Source organism: Scyliorhinus torazame, chromosome 7 (assembly GCF_047496885.1).
Source record: "Scyliorhinus torazame isolate Kashiwa2021f chromosome 7, sScyTor2.1, whole genome shotgun sequence".
Taxonomy (NCBI): Eukaryota; Metazoa; Chordata; class Chondrichthyes; order Carcharhiniformes; family Scyliorhinidae; genus Scyliorhinus; species Scyliorhinus torazame.
In genome coordinates this window covers 121037780-121057003 of record NC_092713.1, presented here as the reverse complement: position 1 = coordinate 121057003, position 19224 = coordinate 121037780, and the positions used below count along the sequence as shown (strand labels likewise).

General features: G+C 46.0%; 1 protein-coding gene and 1 long non-coding RNA gene across 3 annotated transcripts in view; both read left to right on the top strand.

Annotated features, from left to right (window-relative positions):
- The window catches only part of camsap2a (calmodulin regulated spectrin-associated protein family, member 2a), a 331161-nt gene that overhangs the window by 49728 nt on the left and 262209 nt on the right, over positions 1–19224 (top strand). The window lies entirely within an intron of this gene.
- Positions 4363–7335, top strand: LOC140426532 (uncharacterized). Its single transcript, XR_011948220.1, has 2 exons — positions 4363–4487; positions 6290–7335. It is a non-coding gene; the product is annotated as an uncharacterized lncRNA (long non-coding RNA).

Sequence of the window (19224 nt, the reverse complement as noted above, 5' to 3'; positions counted from 1 at the left end):
AGAAATAAATGAGATGCAGTCACTACTGAACAGAAGAGTACAGAATATGTGAGCTGAGTAAATATCAAGGGAATATTTTTGGAGCACCACAGAAATATTAATTTTAGTCCTACACAAATCTAGTGAAAATCAAAATGATTATCTTCGATTCATGCTCTCTGATCATTGCGAATATAATAATAATCTTTATTAGTGTCACGAGTATTGCTTTCCTTTTAACAAGAAAATAGATTCACCCTCCAAGAGCAACAAGAAACCTCAGAATGCAGCAGGTTGTGTACGCCCAGGCTGATGCAGATGAAGATGTTACCAGTAACATGTATTGCAAAAATATGAGAATGCACATCAAATGTTTATCTCAACTCACTCTTGGAATGTGGGCATTGCTGGCAAGACTGTCAGTTATTGCCCACCTCTAATTGCCTTTGTCAACATGATGGTGGGCCATCCTCTTGAACTGCTGCAGTCCATGTTGTGAAGGTGCCCTACATTTTTCTTATCCCTTACAGCTATTACCTCCTGCCGTACTGATGTATGGGCAGCATCCTCATCTTTAGTGAAGCATTCGTCCAGTGCCAACATGATGCCCTCTGTTTTGGCAAGAGGATCTCTCTCTTTATAACCTAATTGCTTCCACTCTTCTTCTTTGGCCATCTCATTGCTATTTATATGTTAATAAAGTAATTTTGGGTTCATTTTTTCCCCAGCACATAATCTATTCTCACACTCACTCTGCAATAGTAACTTGATAAGGTTTGGGAGTTGTTGTAGAACAAACCTTGGCAAGCTACTATTACAGTATATCCAGTAGGTAATACACACTGCCACTGGTTAGGCGACTAGATAGTGCACACTGCAGTTATTTAGGCTGATGGATGATGTGCCGATCTGGCAGAATTCTTTGTCCGAAATAGTGTCAGGTTTCTTGGGTTTTGTTACAGCTGGACTCATCAACCTGATGAAGGAGCTGTGCTCTGAAAGCTAGTGATACCAAACAAACCAATTGGACTTTAAACAGGTGTTGTATGACTTCTCACTGTGCCCACCCAAGTCCAACGCCGGCATCTCCACATCAGGACTCGTCAAAGTTTGTGCAGAGTATTTGACCAGACTCCAGACATAGCTTGAACGTGATGGAGAGGCTTTGAGGAGTCAAGAGGTGAGTAGCACATGATAGAATACCCAACTGTTGACCTGCTGCTCTAGCGACCACAGCATTTATATGGCTGGCCCAATTGAGATTCTGGTCAATTTTTTTAAAATAAAAAATTAGAGTACCCAATTATTATTTTTTTCAATTAAGGGGCAATTTAGCATGACCAATCCACCTAACCTGCACATCTTTGGGTTGTGGGGGTGAAACCCACGCAGACATGGGGAGAATGTGCGTACTCCACACGGACAGTGACCCAGGGCCGGGATTTGAACCCAGGTCCTCCGCGCCGCAGTCCCAGTGCTAGCCACTGCGCCACATGCCACCCTGATTCTGGTCAATTTTGACACGCAGGGTATTAGCAGTTGGAAATCCAGTTGTGTCAATGTCATTCATTGAATGTCAGTGGGGGAGACAGTTAGGCTTCTCTTGTTTAATGATGGTCACTTCCTGGCATTTGAATAACATGAATGTCATCTGTGCGTGCCACAGGCATGGACTACTTTATTATCTGAGGAATTATGAGTGGAGTTAGACGCTGTGCAATCATCAGCAAACTGCTCTACTTCTGACCTTATGAAGGTAGGTATGTGATTGACATAACAGCTGAAGTGAGTTGGGCCTGGGAAGCTGCTACGAAGAACTTCTGTAGTAATGTCTTGGTACTGAGATGATTGGTTTCCAACAGCGACGCCAATTTTCCTTTGTTTCTCCGTTTCAACGTGGTGGGGTCTTTGGTAAGCCTGGTATTCAACTTCCTCCTGTCCCTTTAACAGTAAATAAGTGATTGACAGGTCAGGTACACTTGCCTGTTTGAAGTGCTTCCTACATGACGTTTACCCATAGCTCGTCAGAAGGTGAGTAAAATAGTTCAAGATTTTTCAAATGGAATTTCTTAGCTTTCAATAATAGAATATATGTAGGCGCTTTTGGTTAGAACATGAGAGTTTTAAGCGGAGCAGCGGCATCTTGCATAGAAAGCTCAGGTTTGGCATAATATCATTAATTTGGGAGAAGTATTGCAAACCAATCTATTATCAGTAAATCTCTTTTTCGTAATCTGTAGCTGATCTGTAAACTGAAACTCAATGTTTAAGCAACAATTTAAGTAAACAACAATTTAATTATCTCCAGTTCAGTGAAGACAACAATATGCTGTGATAAGTAGAGGGTTATTGTGTTGCATGTCTGAGACAAATATATCAGAGATGCATTGTTTCGTTTAAAATAAAGCAGAAAGAAAGCCCATCACCTGAACTCTGACTATTCAGCCTATTGTGAATTATTTTTATGCTTGATGTAATAGAGTTATAAACTGGAGCAACAATTTACTTGTGGAAAATGCAGTAATGGGAACAGAATCAGAAGGAATCCATTGGCATCAATTTGTCACCAGTTGTGTAGAATTATACAGAGTATACAGGCCATTTGGCACAACTAGTTTGTTATCCTCCACATGAGTCTCTTCCAATTCCATCTACTTCCTCTCAGCCTTTCTCCTTTCTCTCAAGTACTTAGTAGCTTCCTTTTGAAAGCATTTACATTTTTTGTCTCGCCCTATTCCTTTGGTAGTGAATTCCACGTTTGAATGACTATTTGAGTAAAGAAATGGCTTCTAGTTTTGGATTTTCCTTCCAGTGAATATGCTTTCTCCGTATCAACCCATTCATAATTTTGAAAACTTCTATCAAGTCTCCTCTAAGTTTTCTCTTTTTTTCTAAAGAAAACAAACAGCTTGTTCAATCTTCCTCAATAGCTGTAATATCTCAGTTCTGGAAACATCCTTGTAATTCCTGTTAGCATTTTTGTCAATCCATGTGTAGTTCAGTACTTCCTGATTTTATTTTTTGAAATGGTAGCATCGAGTTAAAAGCAAATTACTGCGGATGCTGAAATCTGAAACAAAAACAGAAAATGCTGGACAATCACAGCAGGTCTGACGGAATCTCTGTAGAGAGGGAAGGGAGCTTACGTTTCAACTCTGGATGACTCTTTGTCATAGAGTTAATGTTAGTAATGGATTAATAATAAAGAGGCCTGGTCTAACGCTCCAAAAATAAAAGTTCCAATCCCACATTCACTTCCTCTGCCACCAGCACACAGTGGCAGTGATGCGTACCATTTACAAGATGCATTGCATCAACTCACCAAGCCCCCTTCAACAACATTTTCCAAGCCTGCGACCTTTGTCAGAAGGACAAGGGCAGTAGATGTATCGGAATATCCTATGCAGGTGCCCATCAAAATCGGACACCATCCTTCACTGTCCCTGGGTCAAAATCCTTGGACTGTGTTCCTCTCAGTGCTCTGGTTGTACCAACACCACATGGACTGCCGCAGTTCAAGAAGGTAGCTCACCATCGCGTTCTCAAGGGCAATTCGGGATGGGTAATAAATGCTGGCCTAGGCAGCGAGGCCCATGTCCCACAAACAAATAAAAGAAAAGTCGTGTCCGAAATTCTTCATACTTCATTTTGCCCTCCTCTTCTTTCCCCTCTAATTTTTATGTCTTTTACTTTAGATTCAATTTCATATTGACCAGGACAAAGGGGATCACATTCCTGACCTTGCTTGAATTAATACAAGGGATCTTTTGCATTCATGTGAGTGAGCAGACGCGGTTTAGTGTCACATCAGAAACACTCCACCAGTGCAGCACTGTCTCAGTACTGTACTGGTATTTCTCTGGAGTACGCTTTGAACCTACAATTCAATTTTCGTTCATTATTCATTCAAAGTGCTTGATATTAACTTCTTTGTTTTTGGCACTTAGTTTCTCTTGAACTCCGATGGTTCCCCTTTTAAAGATTTCCCACTATTTCTTTGTTTCTTTAATTTTAATTTTATCCTTGTTTCTTTCGATCCACCTTCAGTTCCTCATAATTTACCCTCTTTCACTTAGGGATACTTAGTCATTTTGTCCCACTTACGTCATTCTCAATCCTAATCTTTATCCTGCTATGTTGTATAAAACTAAAGCTTTTCACATAAATTGAAGTGTGTTGTTATAAACTGAATTTTGCATTCAGTGTTATAATGATCAGATTATTTATATTGCCGTATCACAAGAGTGGGAAAAAGGAAAACTTGCATTTGTATCGTGCATTTAATGACCGCAGAATGTCCCAATGTACTTTTCAGCCGATGAAGTGTGGTCACTGTTGTAATGTGGGTACCACATTAGCCAGTTTATGCAGAGCAAGATCCTACAAACAACCATGTGATGATCACCAGATAATTGGTTCTCTTGTTGGATGGATAAATATTGACCAGGACAAAGAGGATCACTTTCCTGACCTTCCTTGTATTAATACCAGGGATCTTTTGCATTCATGTGAGAGAGCAGACGAAGTTTAGTGTCTCATCGGAAAGATAGCACCTCCACCAGTGCAGCACTGTCTCAGTACTGTACTGATATTTCTCGGAGTAGGATTTAAATCCACAACTTTCTGAGTCAAAAACAGCACTGCCACCAATTGAGCCACAGTTGCCCTACTGCAGCACAGAAGGAGGCCGTTCTGCCATCATGTTCTTTGCTAGCTCTTTGATAGAGCTTTCCAATTCATCTCACTTCCTCCACAATCCCCACTCTTGCCCCATAGTCCTTCAAATTAATTTTGAATCTTATTAGGCAATGTATTCCCCATTTCAATGACTCACTGTGCGAAAGAAAATGTTTTCTCTAGTCTCCTCTGGTTCTTTTGCCAATCGATTTCAATCTGTGTCCTCTGATGACCAAACCGTGTGCCACTGGAAATGGTTTCTCTTGATTCAGTTTTTCATGATTCTGAACTCCTCCATTAAACCTCTTCACCTTCTCAGCTGTAAGGAGAGCAATCCCAGATTAGAATAATTGATAGAGTCATAGTGCGCGATTTGCGATGCTCGAAATGCCTTGCGAGATCGTTAGAGAACCCCCTGGCTGTTGGGTTCTGGCAGGGTGACACACTGGCACTCCTGCAGGTACCTGGGCACCTTGGCTGTCAGTGCCAAGGTGCTCGGGTGCTAGATTGCCCGCGCCAGGGATCGGGCTCAGGGCTGCTCTTCCCTTAAGATATGCGGTGAGGGGGGCTCAAGGACTCCCTGAGAGGTGAGTTGGGTGCAGTTGGGGGGTGGGGGGTGGGGGGGGGAGTTCAGAGGCAGTGGTGGGCTGGATGAGGGGGTCGAGAGATCAGGACGGCAAATAACAAATGGTGCCCCAATCTGCAAATACTCTTCCTGCACTGGCGAGCCGAGCTCGTTAGTGCAGGAAATGAGGTAAATGCACCCTCAGCGGGGTGTTCCTTGCTGAGGCTAAAAAATGGCAAAGTCCCGTTAAATAACAGTATCGTCCTGCCGAGAAACACCTCGCTAAAGGTGCCCCAAATGGCGCTCTGTTTTTGTCCTGTTAAATTGCTCAAAAATCACAATCCATAACATCTCCGTCCGGACCAATCATGTTAGTTCCACGGCTCCTCTCAATCCCCCCCTAACCCTGCAAGTTTATTTCCTTCAAGTGTCCTTCCAAATTCTTTATGAAATCTTTGATTATTATGGTTTCTCACCACCCTTGTGGCTAGTGAGTCCCAAGTCACTACCACATTCCCCTGCATCTCTTTCCCAAAAATCTCAGATCGGTGTCCGCAGTCCTTGTACCATCATGGGAACAGTGTTTCCTTGTCCACCTTATCCAAGCCTGTCATACTCTTATGCACCTCTATCAAATCTTTCTCCAATGTCTTTGCTCCAAGGAAAACAACCTCCCCATCCTCACCTTGGAACTAAACCAGTTCCATCCCTGGAACAATTTAATTAAATCTCCTCTCCAACCTCTCGAGGACGTTCACATCCTCCCTGAAGTGTCGTGACCAGAACTGGATGTAATATTCTAGTTGGGGTCCAAACAGAACTTTGTAAAGTTTCAGCATAACTTGCTTGCTTTTGTATCCAATGCCTCTATTTTGAATCCCAAGATACCATGTGCTTTGCGAATCATTCTCTCAGTATCTTCTGCCATTTTCAAAGACCGATGCACTTGTAACCTCAGATTCCTTTGTTCCTGCATGTTATTTCAAATTGTGCCACTAAGTTTATATTGCTTCTCCCTATCCATTCTGCCAAAATTCATTGCCTCATACTTCTCTGTATTAAATTCAGGGCAAGATTCTGTGGCCTTCCCGCAACATGTTTCTCGGTGGCAGCAGGCGGCCTGGTTGGCCGGAGGAGAGATATTCTGGTCCCACTGCTGTTAATGGGATTTCCCGTTGAATCCACCCCACGCCTCTGGGAAATCCACGGCGAGCATGCATTGTGGAATATCCGGGAGATCGCGCCCGCTACCTGCCATTTGTCCATTCTGCTGCCTATCTATGTTCAGTTCCAGGCAATTGCTATCATCTTCACTGTTTGTCACTCGTCCAAGTTTGGTGAAATTGTGAAATTTTCCCTATTCTAGGATCCAAGTCTCTCCATGTAACTGAAGTCCCTCATTCCTGTACCATTCCAGTAAATCTCTTGGGTACCATCTTTATCATGCCTGGTATTCTTTGGTGCTCAGAATTGATCATCGTGCTCTGGCTGAGGCCTAACCAGTGACTTGTAAAGGTTTAGCATCATTTTCTTTCTGTATTCTGTACCTCCATTAATAAAGCCAAATGTATTTTTTTAAACCACCTTCTCAGCTTGTCCTGCCACCATCAGAAATGTGCCTATGTGCATATTTATTTACACAAGGTAAAATTCTGCTTCTGCAAAATTACATTTTTTGTGAAATTAAAATAGATGCGAATCACAGAGCTGTTTTGGTCATGTAGACATAGATTCCTGCTTATTTACAGAAAGCCATCAGAAAAGGACTTCAATCCTATCCATTTGGTCTTGATAAAATTCCAGCAGCCAAACCACAATGTGATATTTTATAGGATGTCTCCCTGTTGTGTTCTTTTCCAATGCTTTCTGATTTCTAGAGCTAACTGTCTAATTTGCAGAGAGAACATTGTCATGGACTTCAATGCATATAGCTGTATCATTTAATAATTTATCACTAATTTCATATGTAACTGTATTTCATTAACTACAGCATAGATAGACAGATTATTATTCAAGTCCTGCCTGTACATGAAGATTGACTTGCAACAAATAAGAGTAATTAATGAAATATGACTGGCTTATAGTCTACCATTTATAAAGAGTGAAAAACTCAAGTTCTGCATCTGTCATATAATTGTATGAAGTACAAGCAGTTTTCTAATTATTCTAGAAGCTCGAACAGTAAGATTAATAAGGATGCAAAGTGATTTTGACTTCGACCAGATGCAAAACTCACTACTTAAATCCAGAGTCAAGTTCCAACATGATTCCTGAATGAGACTCTTTGGATTGGGTGGTCTCCAACCCTTTTGGTACCTCATGAAATTTAAATTTAGTAAAGTGCAAAGCATGGTTTATAAGCTGCTTAGAGATCCATTGCAATCTTGTCTGCAGTGTAAACCCATCTAACCTCAATTTTTAAAAGTTTAGCAATGGGACTTACTTTTCCCACACTTTCTTAACATTTTGGCCAAGAGTTTGTTCTATTATCAGAACTTCAAGTGGCACTGCGCACATTTGCATTGATTCCCCATGCGCAAGATGTTCCTCGGGCAAATAGCTGTTTACCCTGTGTAGGTTTCTGCATTGAAGATAACTGTTGGGAAAGATTGCTGGCCACACATCTTGGCACATGCACCACTGTATCTTGGGTTTGATCATTACAGTTCCAGACTGGCAGCACAAGATGGATTGTGTCATGGCTGGAACCCAAACTTGCAACCCAGAGATGAAGAGTTCAATTCCCAGCATGGGAAGTTGTGGAAATAAGTTTGCTAACATCAGATAACATGACCCTGGTAGCAGGCAACAAATTGTTTACATTTGTCTTCTGAGAAAGAAATGTACCAAGCCTACATGGTCTCCTTTATGCATGATCCAGACCCCACACAATGTGGTTGACTGCTAATGTGCCAAGGGCAACTAGAGATGAAGTATCACCATATCCTAAAACCAAATAAAAAGCAACTGCAGCTACTGTTCTGAGATTGAAAGCTGCAATGTAAATATACCCTTCGAACCGTTAGCAAGCTGATGCAAAACCTGACAGACCTCAAGGGGACTAATATTAAATGTCAGTCAGGGCTAACATTCAAACTCATGACTCACCTGGTTAAGTGCCTTGAGGTTCTATTTTAAAACCCCTGAAGGTGTTCTTTGTATCTAACTTAATATTGTTTGGCTTCTAGACTTAAAAAGCAACAAATAGAATAGAACTAGATGCATCCAGGATTATGCTGCATTGTTGGCGTAAAGTTAAAGGACAGGAAGTTAATTTTTTTTTAAATAAATATTTTATTGAAAATTTTTGGTCAACCAACACAGTACATTGTGCATCCTTTACACAATATTATAACAACACAAATAACAATGACCTATTTTATAAACAAAAAAAAATGAATAAATAATAAATAACAAAAATGAAAACTAACCCTAATTGGCAACTGCCTTATCACAAGTAACACTCTCCAAAAATATAATTTAACAGTCCAATATATAATTATCTGTAGCAACGACCTATACATATTATACAGTATATATTAACAACCCTGAGAGTCCTTCTGGTTTCCCCCCCCCGATCCTGGGCTGCTGCTGCTGCCTTCTTTTTTCCATTCCATCTATCTTTCTGCGAGGTATTCGATGAACGGTTGCCACCGCCTGGTGAACCCTTGAGCCGACCCCCTTAGAACGAACTTAATCCGCTCTAGCTTTATAAACCCTGCCATGTCATTTATCCAGGTCTCCACCCCCGGGGGCTTGGCTTCTTTCCACATTAACAATATCCTGCGCTGGGCTACTAGGGACGCAAAGGCCAAAACATCGGCCTCTCTCGCCTCCTGCACTCTCGGCTCTTGTGCAACCCCAAATATAGCCAACCCCCAGCTTGGTTCGACCCGGACCCGCACTACTTTTGAAAGCACCTTTGTCACCCCCATCCAAAACCCCTGTAGTGCCGGGCATGACCAACACATATGGGTATGATTCGCTGGGCTTCTCGAGCACCTTGCACACCTATCCTCCACCCCAAAAAATTTACTGAGCTGTGCTCCAGTCATATGCGCCCTGTGTAATACCTTAAACTGAATCAGGCTTAGCCTGGCACACGAGGACGACGCGTTTACCCTGCTTAGGGCATCTGCCCACAGCCCCTCCTCGATCTCCTCCCCCAGCTCTTCTTCCCATTTCCCTTTTAGTTCATCTACCATAGTCTCCCCTTCGTCCCTCATTTCCCTATATATATCTGACACCTTACCATCCCCCACCCATGTCTTTGAGATCACTCTGTCCTGCACCTCTTGTGTCGGGAGCTGCGGGAATTCCCTCACCTGTTGCCTCGCAAAAGCCCTCAGTTGCATATACCTGAATGCATTCCCTTGGGGCAACCCATATTTCTCAGTCAGCGCTCCCAGACTCGCGAACTTCCCATCCACAACCAGATCTTTCAGTTGCGTTATTCCTGCTCTTTGCCACATTCCATATCCCCCATCCATTCCCCCCGGGGCAAACCTATGGTTGTTTCTTATCGGGGACCCCCCCAAGGCTCCAGTCTTTCCCCGATGCCGTCTCCACTGTCCCCAAACCTTCAGTGTAGCCACCACCACCGGGCTTGTGGTGTAGTTCCTCGGTGAGAACGGCAATGGGGCTGTCACCATAGCCTGTAGGCTAGTCCCCCTACAGGACGCCCTCTCTAATCTCTTCCACGCCGCTCCCTCCTCCTCTCCCAACCACTTACTCACCATTGAAATATTAGCAGCCCAATAATACTCACTTAGGCTCGGTAGTGCCAGCCCCCCCCTATCCCTGCTACGCTGTAAGAATCCCTTCCTCACTCTCGGGGTCTTCCCGGCCCACACAAAACCCATGATGCTCTTTTCAATCCTTTTAAAAAAGCCTTTGTGATCACCACCGGGAGGCACTGAAACACAAAGAGGAATCTCGGGAGGACCACCATCTTAACCGCCTGCACGCTCCCTGCCAGTGACAGGGATACCATATCCCATCTCTTAAAATCCTCCTCCATTTGTTCCACCAACCGCGTTAAATTTAACCTATGCAATGTGCCCCAATTCTTGGCTATCTGGATCCCCAGGTAACGAAAGTCCCTTGTTACCTTCCTCAATGGTAGGTCCTCTATTTCTCTACTCTGCTCCCCTGGATGTACCACAAACAACTCACTTTTCCCCATGTTCAATTTATACCCTGAAAAATCCCCAAACTCCCCAAGTATCCGCATTATTTCTGGCATCCCCTCCACCGGGTCTGCCACGTATAGTAGCAAATCGTCCGCATACAAAGATACCCGGTGTTCTTCTCCTCCTCTAAGTACTCCCCTCCACTTCTTGGAACCCCTCAACGCTATCGCCAGGGGCTCAATCGCCAGTGCAAACAATAATGGGGACAGAGGGCATCCCTGCCTTGTCCCTCTATGGAGCCGAAAATATGCAGATCCCCGTCCATTCGTGACCACGCTCGCCATCGGGGCCCTATACAACAGCTGCACCCATCTAACATACCCCTCTCCAAAACCAAATCTCCTCAACACCTCCCACAAATAATCCCACTCCACTCTATCAAATGCTTTCTCGGCATCCATCGCCACTACTATCTCCGTTTCTCCCTCTGGTGGGGCCATCATCATTACCCCTAACAGCCTCCGTATATTCGTGTTCAGCTGTCTCCCCTTCACAAACCCAGTTTGGTCCTCGTGGACCACCCCCGGGACACATTCCTCTATTCTCATTGCCATTACCTTGGCCAGGATCTTGGCATCTACATTTAGGAGGGAAATAGGTCTATAGGACCCGCATTGTAGCGGGTCCTTTTCCTTCTTTAAGAGAAGCGATATCGTTGCTTCCGATATAGTCGGGGGCAGTTGTCCCCTTTCCTTTGCCTCATTAAAGGTCCTCGTCAGTACCGGGGCGAGCAAGTCCACATATTTTCTATAGAATTCGACTGGGAATCCATCCGGTCCCGGGGCCTTTCCCGCCTGCATGCTCCTAATTCCTTTCACCACTTCTTCTACCCCGATCTGTGCTCCCAGTCCCACCCTTTCCTGCTCTTCCACCTTGGGAAATTCCAGCCGATCCAAGAAGCCCATCATTCTCTCCCTCCCATCCGGGGGTTGAGCTTCATATAATTTTTTATAAAATGTCTTGAACACTCCATTCACTCTCTCCGCTCCCCGCTCCATCTCTCCTTCCTCATCCCTCACTCCCCCTATTTCCCTCGCTGCTCCCCTTTTCCTCAATTGGTGTGCCAGCAACCTGCCCGCCTTCTCCCCATATTCGTACTGTACACCCTGTGCCTTCCTCCATTGTGCCTCTGCAGTGCCCGTAGTCAGCAAGTCAAATTCTACATGTAGCCTTTGCCTTTCCCTGTACAATCCCTCCTCCGGTGCTTCCGCATATTGTCTGTCCACCCTCAAAAGTTTTTGCAGCAACCGCTCCCGTTCCTTCCTCTCCTGCTTCCCTTTATGTGCCCTTATTGATATCAGCTCCCCTCTAACCACCGCCTTCAACGCCTCCCAGACCACTCCCACCTGGACCTCCCCATTATCATTGAGTTCCAAGTACTTTTCAATGCACCCCCTCACCCTTAGACACACACCCTCATCTGCCATTAGTCCCATGTCCATTCTCCAGGGTGGGCGCCCTCCTGTTTCCTCCCCTATCTCCAAGTCTACCCAGTGTGGAGCGTGATCCGAAATGGCTATAGCCGTATACTCCGTTCCCCTCACCTTCGGGATCGACGCCCTTCCCAGCACAAAAAAGTCTATTCGCGAGTAGACTTTATGGACATAGGAGAAAAACGAGAACTCCTTACTCCTAGGTCTGCTAAATCTCCACGGGTCTACACCTCCCATCTGCTCCATAAAATCTTTAAGTACCTTGGCTGCTGCCGGCCTCCTTCCAGTCCTGGACTTCGACCTATCCAGCCCTGGTTCCAACACCGTATTAAAATCTTCCCCCCATTATCAGCTTTCCCATCTCTAGGTCCGGAATGCGTCCTAGCATCCGCCTCATAAAATTGGCATCATCCCAGTTCGGGGCATATACGTTTACCAAAACCACCGTCTCCCCCTGTAGTTTGCTACTCACCATCACGTATCTGCCCCCGTTATCCGCCACTATAGTCTTTGCCTCGAACATTACCCGCTTCCCCACTAATATAGCCACCCCCCTGTTTTTCGCATCTAGCCCCGAATGGAACACCTACCCCACCCATCCTTTGCGTAGCCTAACCTGGTCTATCAGTTTCAGGTGCGTTTCCTGTAACATAACCACATCTGCCTTAAGTTTCTTAAGGTGTGCGAGTACCCGTGCCCTCTTTATCGGCCCGTTCAGCCCTCTCACGTTCCACGTGATCAGCCGGGTTGGGGGGCTTCCTACCCCCCCCCCCCCCCCCTGTCGATTAGACATCCCCTTTTTCCAGCTCCTCACCCGGTTCCCACGCAGCTGTATCTCCCCCAGGCGGTGCCCCCCCGCCCATCCCCTCCCATACCAGCTCCCCCCTCTCCCCAGCAGCAGCAACCCAGTAATTCCCCCCTCCCACCCCCCCCCCCCCCCGCTAGATCCCCCGCTAGCGTAATTACTCCCCCCATGTTGCTCCCAGAAGTCAGCAAACTCTGGTCAACCTCGGCTTCCCCCCGTGACCTCGGCTCGCACCGTGCGACGCCCCCTCCTTCCTGCTTCTCTATTCCCGCCATGATTATCATAGCGCGGGAACCAGGCCCGCGCTTCTCCCTTGGCCCCGCCCCCAATGGCCAACGCCCCATCTCCTCCACCTCCCCTCCTCCCCGCATCACCACCTGTGGAAGAGAGAAAAGTTACCACATCGCAGGATTAGTACATAAAACTCCTCTTTCCCCCCTTTTTAACCCCCCTCTTCGCCCCCCACATTCGCCCCACCACTTTGTCCAAACATTCTTTTTAATAACCCGCTCATTCCAGTTTTTCTTCCACAATAAAAGTTCACGCTTCATCCGCCGTCTCAAAGTAGTGGTGCCTCCCTCGATATGTGACCCACAGTCTTGCCGGTTGCAACATTCCAAATTTTATCTTCTTTTTATGAAGCACCGCCTTGGCCCGATTAAAGCTCGCCACCTCCGCACTCCAGTCTTGATAAACGCGGATCACCGCGTTCTCCCATTTACTGCTCCGAGTTTTCTTTGCCCATCTAAGGACCATTTCTCTATCCTTAAAACGGAGGAATCTCACCACTATGGCTCTGGGAATTTCTCCTGCTCTCGGTCCTCGCGCCATCACTCTGTATGCTCCCTCCACCTCCAACGGACCCGCCGGGGCCTCCGCTCCCATTAACGAGTGCAGCATCGTGCTCACATATGCCCCGACGTCCGCTCCCTCCGCACCTTCAGGAAGACCAAGAATCCTCAGGTTGTTCCTCCTTGCGTTGTTCTCCAGTGCCTCCAACCTTTCCACACATCGTTTCTGATGTGCCTCATGCGTCTCCGTCTTCACCACCAGGCCCTGTATGTCGTCCTCATTCTCGGCTGCCTTTGCCTTCACGACCCGAAGCTCCCGCTCCTGGGTCTTTTGTTCCTCCTTTAGCCCTTCGATCGCCTGTAGTATCGGGGCCAACAGCTTTCTTCATTTCCTTTTTGAGCTCTTCCACACAGCATTTCAAGAACTCTTGTTGTTCAGGGCCCCATGTTAAACTGCCACCTTCCGATGCCATCTTGGTTTTTGCTTGCCTTCCTTGCCGCTGTTCTAAAGGATCCACTGCAATCCGGCCACTTTCTCCTCCTTTTTTCATCCGTATCCAGGGGGGATTCCCTTCTGGTTTACCGCACAGTGTTTTTAGCCGTCAAAATTGCCGTTGGGGCTCCTATCAAGAGCCCAAAAGTCCGTTTCACCGGGAGCTGCCGAAACGTGCGACTCAGCTGGTCATCGCCGCACCCGGAAGTCACAGGAAGTTAATTTATTGATACAAGGGAGGAACAAGTGCATTTTATTGCTTTGTCCTGTGGAAATAGATTTAAAAGAATACAGCAGACCCTTTCTGGAAATCAAGGTAAGCACTTTGTTCAAACTGTGGCAATTTCAAGTGGGGTTAGAGCATGAATTACCATTTGTTATTAATTTATCTACCAATGTGTTGAGAATTCAGTTTCAAATGTACAATTAGAAATGCAGGTTCTTGGACTGTTTTAAAGATAGCTTAAAGAGTCTAATTTTAATAAAATAGCTTAAAGAGCATAATTTTAAGAAATAATTCAATAAGCGCTAATAATGCACTTCAATTTAGCAAAGCTGCAAAATCAGTGGAGTCTAAAGTTCAAATGCTCTATTCACCCAAGCAACTGTTCCTGCAGCTGCACATTTGGAGAAGCAAATTCTGCCTCTGCTCAATCCAGGTTGCACAAGTATTGCAAGACAAATCTAGACCTTGTGGAAACGTCTGGCACTGCCCTTGTTTCGGCATTTTGCCTCCAGCTCCTTTCTAAAAGAGCTCTGGGAGCCAATCTTTGTTGCTGTCAAAATTGCTGATTTCAAAAGGTGTTCCCGATGCACTAAAATAGAATTATGGCAAACTACTCGCTGAGCTGAAAAATAGATGTAAGGCTCAGTCACACATCAGTTACTGTGACAGCTAATTCTTCATTATAGCAGTTTTGAGGGGGAATTGTCGCTGTGCTACATTCCTAATCAGTGCACTCCATTTTGTTTAGTTGTGCAGAAACAGGAAACCCACAAATTTCCAGCTAGAGGTTTTTTACTGCGTGTTTTTTTTTGAGTGCTACAAAACAGATCAGGAAATCTTTATGATGATATTTATAATCATTCCACATTCGACTTTTCCTAACAAATATGGCTTTTTTTAAATGCAATAGAAATTATTTACTTCACTTAGTGAATTAGATTCAAAAGGATGTGACTGGAGACTAATTTCCCGCCCTTTGTTGTAACTATTCAAAGAAATTGGATTTTTTTTTGTCATTTGATGGCATTATGTCTCGAGAGCTAAATTAAATCCTCCCATTGTTAAATCTCAATGAAGTTGTGACCAGCAGGAATGTTTTAAAATTCATTCTGGGGGTGTGGGTGGCATTGGCAAGTCTGGCAGTGCTCGGTGCACTGACAAAGTGATGGTGGGCTTTGCACTTCTGTGTTTACAACTGAGTGACTTGCGAGGCTATGTTTGAGGGAAAAAACTGGTATGGGACTAAAGCCACAGTATGACTGAATGAGGATGGGTGTTTCCCTTCCCTAAAGGTCACGCTGAATCAGTTGGCACTTTATGATAACCTGGCAGCTCCGTAGTCACGGACAATTTTCTTGATTTCTAGATTTTTCTGTTTTTAAAATTTATTTTTTAATTAAAAAGTAAATTCCAATTAAGGGGCAATTTAGCATTGATAGTCCAACTACCCTGTACATTTTTGGGTTGCGGGGGTGATATCCACGCAGACACTGGGAAAATGTGCAAACCCCACATAGTTAGTGACCCGGAGGCGTGATCGAATCCAGGTCCTCAGCGCCTTGAGGCAGCAGTGCTGACCAATGCGCCACCGTGCCGCCCTATTTCCCGATTGCCATAGTGGAATTTGCACTCCCATTTTATAGATTGTGTCCAGGCCTCTGGATTACTGTTTGAGTTCCATAAACACTTAACTGCCATGCTTCACAACTGTGGATGCATTTTCATCAGTCGAAGCTTACAGTGAGGTATCATCAATATTTATCTTCAAATAAAGATGCTTAATAACTGTATTTTCTTTCTATTTCTACTGATATAGTCTCCTATTACAACAGGAAATATCATAGAAAGAATGTCGATTTGGCTACTTACCTCCCAAACAGCAATTTAAATTCAAAGGCACATTATATATGTTGTGTATACTTAAGTGTGCCATCCTTAAAAATGAGCTGGAAGTATGTGATAGTTTTATTGTTTAAACTAAATGAATTAGGAGGTGAAGTGTTGGGTACTCTGAGACACAGACGAACCAACACGGTTGCGATTGGTACAACACAGTTTTATTTCTTTTAACTATTTATATAACAAACTTGGTACTCAGCACATGGTGACTGTCTGAGTGTCTGGCTTGGAGGTCCTTGCCCTGAGCCATCTCCTGTTGGACTGCCCAGGAAGTGTCGTGTTCCTTGTTTTGTACTGTGAATGCTCTTGTCTGTGATTGGTTGTTGTGTTGTGTGTGCTAATTGGTCCATTGATCTGTCCATCACTATGTATGTGTGTATGTGCTGTGATGTTCACTTGAATATCATGACATCCCCTCTTTTTTACAATATTATGTGGCTACGTGGTTATAAATAGAGATGTGTACTGAGTGCAGCTAAATGTGTGTGTGTGTAATATTTACAGCATGTACATGGGGCTTAACTATATACAAGGGGCGATGTCGGGTGTGACATAACAACGAGGTTGTACCATAACAAAGAACATGGAAATGTGGAACGATAAAACAAATTCCTATAACGATAAGAACATCAACATGTTAAAACAGTGGTTCCATGAGTTCAACGTGTAAACAGTCTCATAAGTCCAGTCTAGTAGGTGGGCGACGAATTCGGGTTGACCGCCTCCAGGGTGGGTCTGGAACCACCGGCTGAGGTGTGGGCCTGGCCACGGGCGGCGACGGATGGGGCATGGTATATGGCAGCTCCACAAAGTCGCTATCAGGAACCACAGGAGGACACGGTGTCAGTGTAAGGTCTCGTTGCGAGCGTGGAAGTAGGCGAAGAGCCCGGCGATTGCGCCTACGCACGGATCCATCAGGCATGCGAACCAGGAACGAGCGGGGAGCCACGCGTCGGAGAACTTCGGCAGGTGCTGACCAGCCACCTTCTGGTAGGTGGATGCGGACGTCGTCTCCAGGGGCCAGGGCGGGAAGATCAGTTGCCCGTGTGTCATATGACCTCTTCTGGCGACCGCGCTGCAGTTGCATCCTGTGCAGTACCGGAGCATGGTCTATTGTGGGTGCCAGGATGGAAGGCACAGTGGTCCTGAGGGCGCGACCCATCAGCAGCTGGGCTGGTGAGAGACCAGTGGCTAGTGGGGCCGAGCGATAGGCCAGCAGGGCGAGGCAGAAGTCCGACCTGGCAGCAGCAGCCTTGCAGAGGAGCCGCTTGACAATGTGAACGCCCTTCTCCGCCTTTCCATTTGACTGGGGGTGCAGAGGGCTGGACGTCACATGTGTGAAGCCATACGAGGCAGCAAACGATGACCATTCCTGGCTGGCGAAACAGGGCCTATTGTCCGACATGACAGTCATCAGAATGCCGTGGCTAGCGAAGGTGTCTTTGCAGGCCCTGATGACAGCAGACGACGTCAAATCGTGCAGGCGTATGACTTCTGGGTAGTTGGAGAAGTAGCCAACGATGATGACATAGTCCCTGCCGAGCGCGTGAAATAGGTCCACACCCACCTTCGCCCAGGGGGACATCAGCAGCTCATGGGGCAGAAGCGTTTCAGGAGGTTGCGCCGGCTGAAACGTTTGGCAGGTGGAACAGTTGAGCACCATGTTGGCAATATCGTCACTGATGCCCGGCCAGTATACCGCTTCTCGGGTCCTCCGTCTGCACTTCTCGACCCCCAGGTGGCCTTCGTGTAGTTGGTCGAGAACCAGCTTGTGCATGCTGTGCGGGATCACATCCGGTCCAGCTTCAGAAGGACACCATCAATGATGGCCAGGTCATCTCGGACACTGTAGAACTGCGGGCACTGCCATTTGAGCCACCGTCCCGTCATGTGGAGCATCACACATTGTAGAAGGGGGTCGGCCGCAGTCTCTCGGCGAATACGGGCCAGACTGGAGTCATCAGCTGGCAGATTTGCCGATGTGAAGGCCACCTGGGCCTCGACCTGACATACGAATCCCTCCGAATCTGGCGGCGTGCTCACTGCTCTAGATAGGGCATCCGCCACGATGAGTTCCTTCTCTGGGGTGTAGACCAGTTGGAAGTCGTACCTCCTGAGTTTAAGTAGGATGCGCTGGAGGCGCGGGGTCATCTCGTTCAGGTCCTTGTTTATGATGCTGACCAGGGGGCGGTGGTCAGTTTCGACAGTGAACCGGGGAAGACCATTTACATAATCATGGAACTTGTCTAAACCAGTTAGCAAGCCCAGGCACTCCTTTTCGATCTGCGCGTAGCGCTGCTCTGTGGGGGTCATGGCTCGCGGTGCATAGGCAACTGGGGCCCATGACGCTGTGCCATCCCGCTGCAGGAGCACTGCTCCAATGCCAGATTGGCTAGCATCAGTCGAGATTTTGGTGGCACGAGACGTGTCAAAGAACGCCAATACCGGTGCAGTGGTGAGTTTGAGTTTGAGCTCCTCCCATTCCAGCTGGTGTGTGTGTTGCCACTGGAACTCTGTGGACTTTTTGACGAGGTGGCGCCGAGCTGTTGTTTTTTTTTTTAAATAATATTTTATTGAAAATTTTTGGTCAACCAACACAGTACATTGTGCATCCTTTACACAACATTATAACAATACAGATAATAATGACCTTTTTTATTTAAACAAGAACAAAAGAAAACAACAACAAATAAATAAATATTAAATAACAAAAAATAAAAACTAGCCCTAATTGGCAACTGCCTTGTCTCAGGCCACCCCCCCCCACCCCCCAAGTCCTGGGCTGCTGCTGCTGCCTTCTTTGTTCTCCCCTATCTATCTTTCCGCAAGATATTCGACGAACGGTTGCCACCGCCTAGTAAACCCTTGAGCCGACCCCCTTAGGACGAACTTAATCCGCTCTAACTTTATGAAACCCGCCATATCATTTATCCAGGTCTCCACCCCCGGGGGCTTGGCTTCTTTCCACATTAGCAATATTCTGCGCCGGGCTACTAGGGACGCAAAGGCCAAAACATCGGCCTCTTTCGCCTCCTGCACTCCCGGCTCTTGTGCAACCCCAAATATAGCCAACCCCCAGCTTGGTTCGACCTGGACTCCTACTACTTTCGAAAGCACCTTTGTCACCCCCATCCAAAGCCCCTGTAGTGCCGGGCATGACCAAA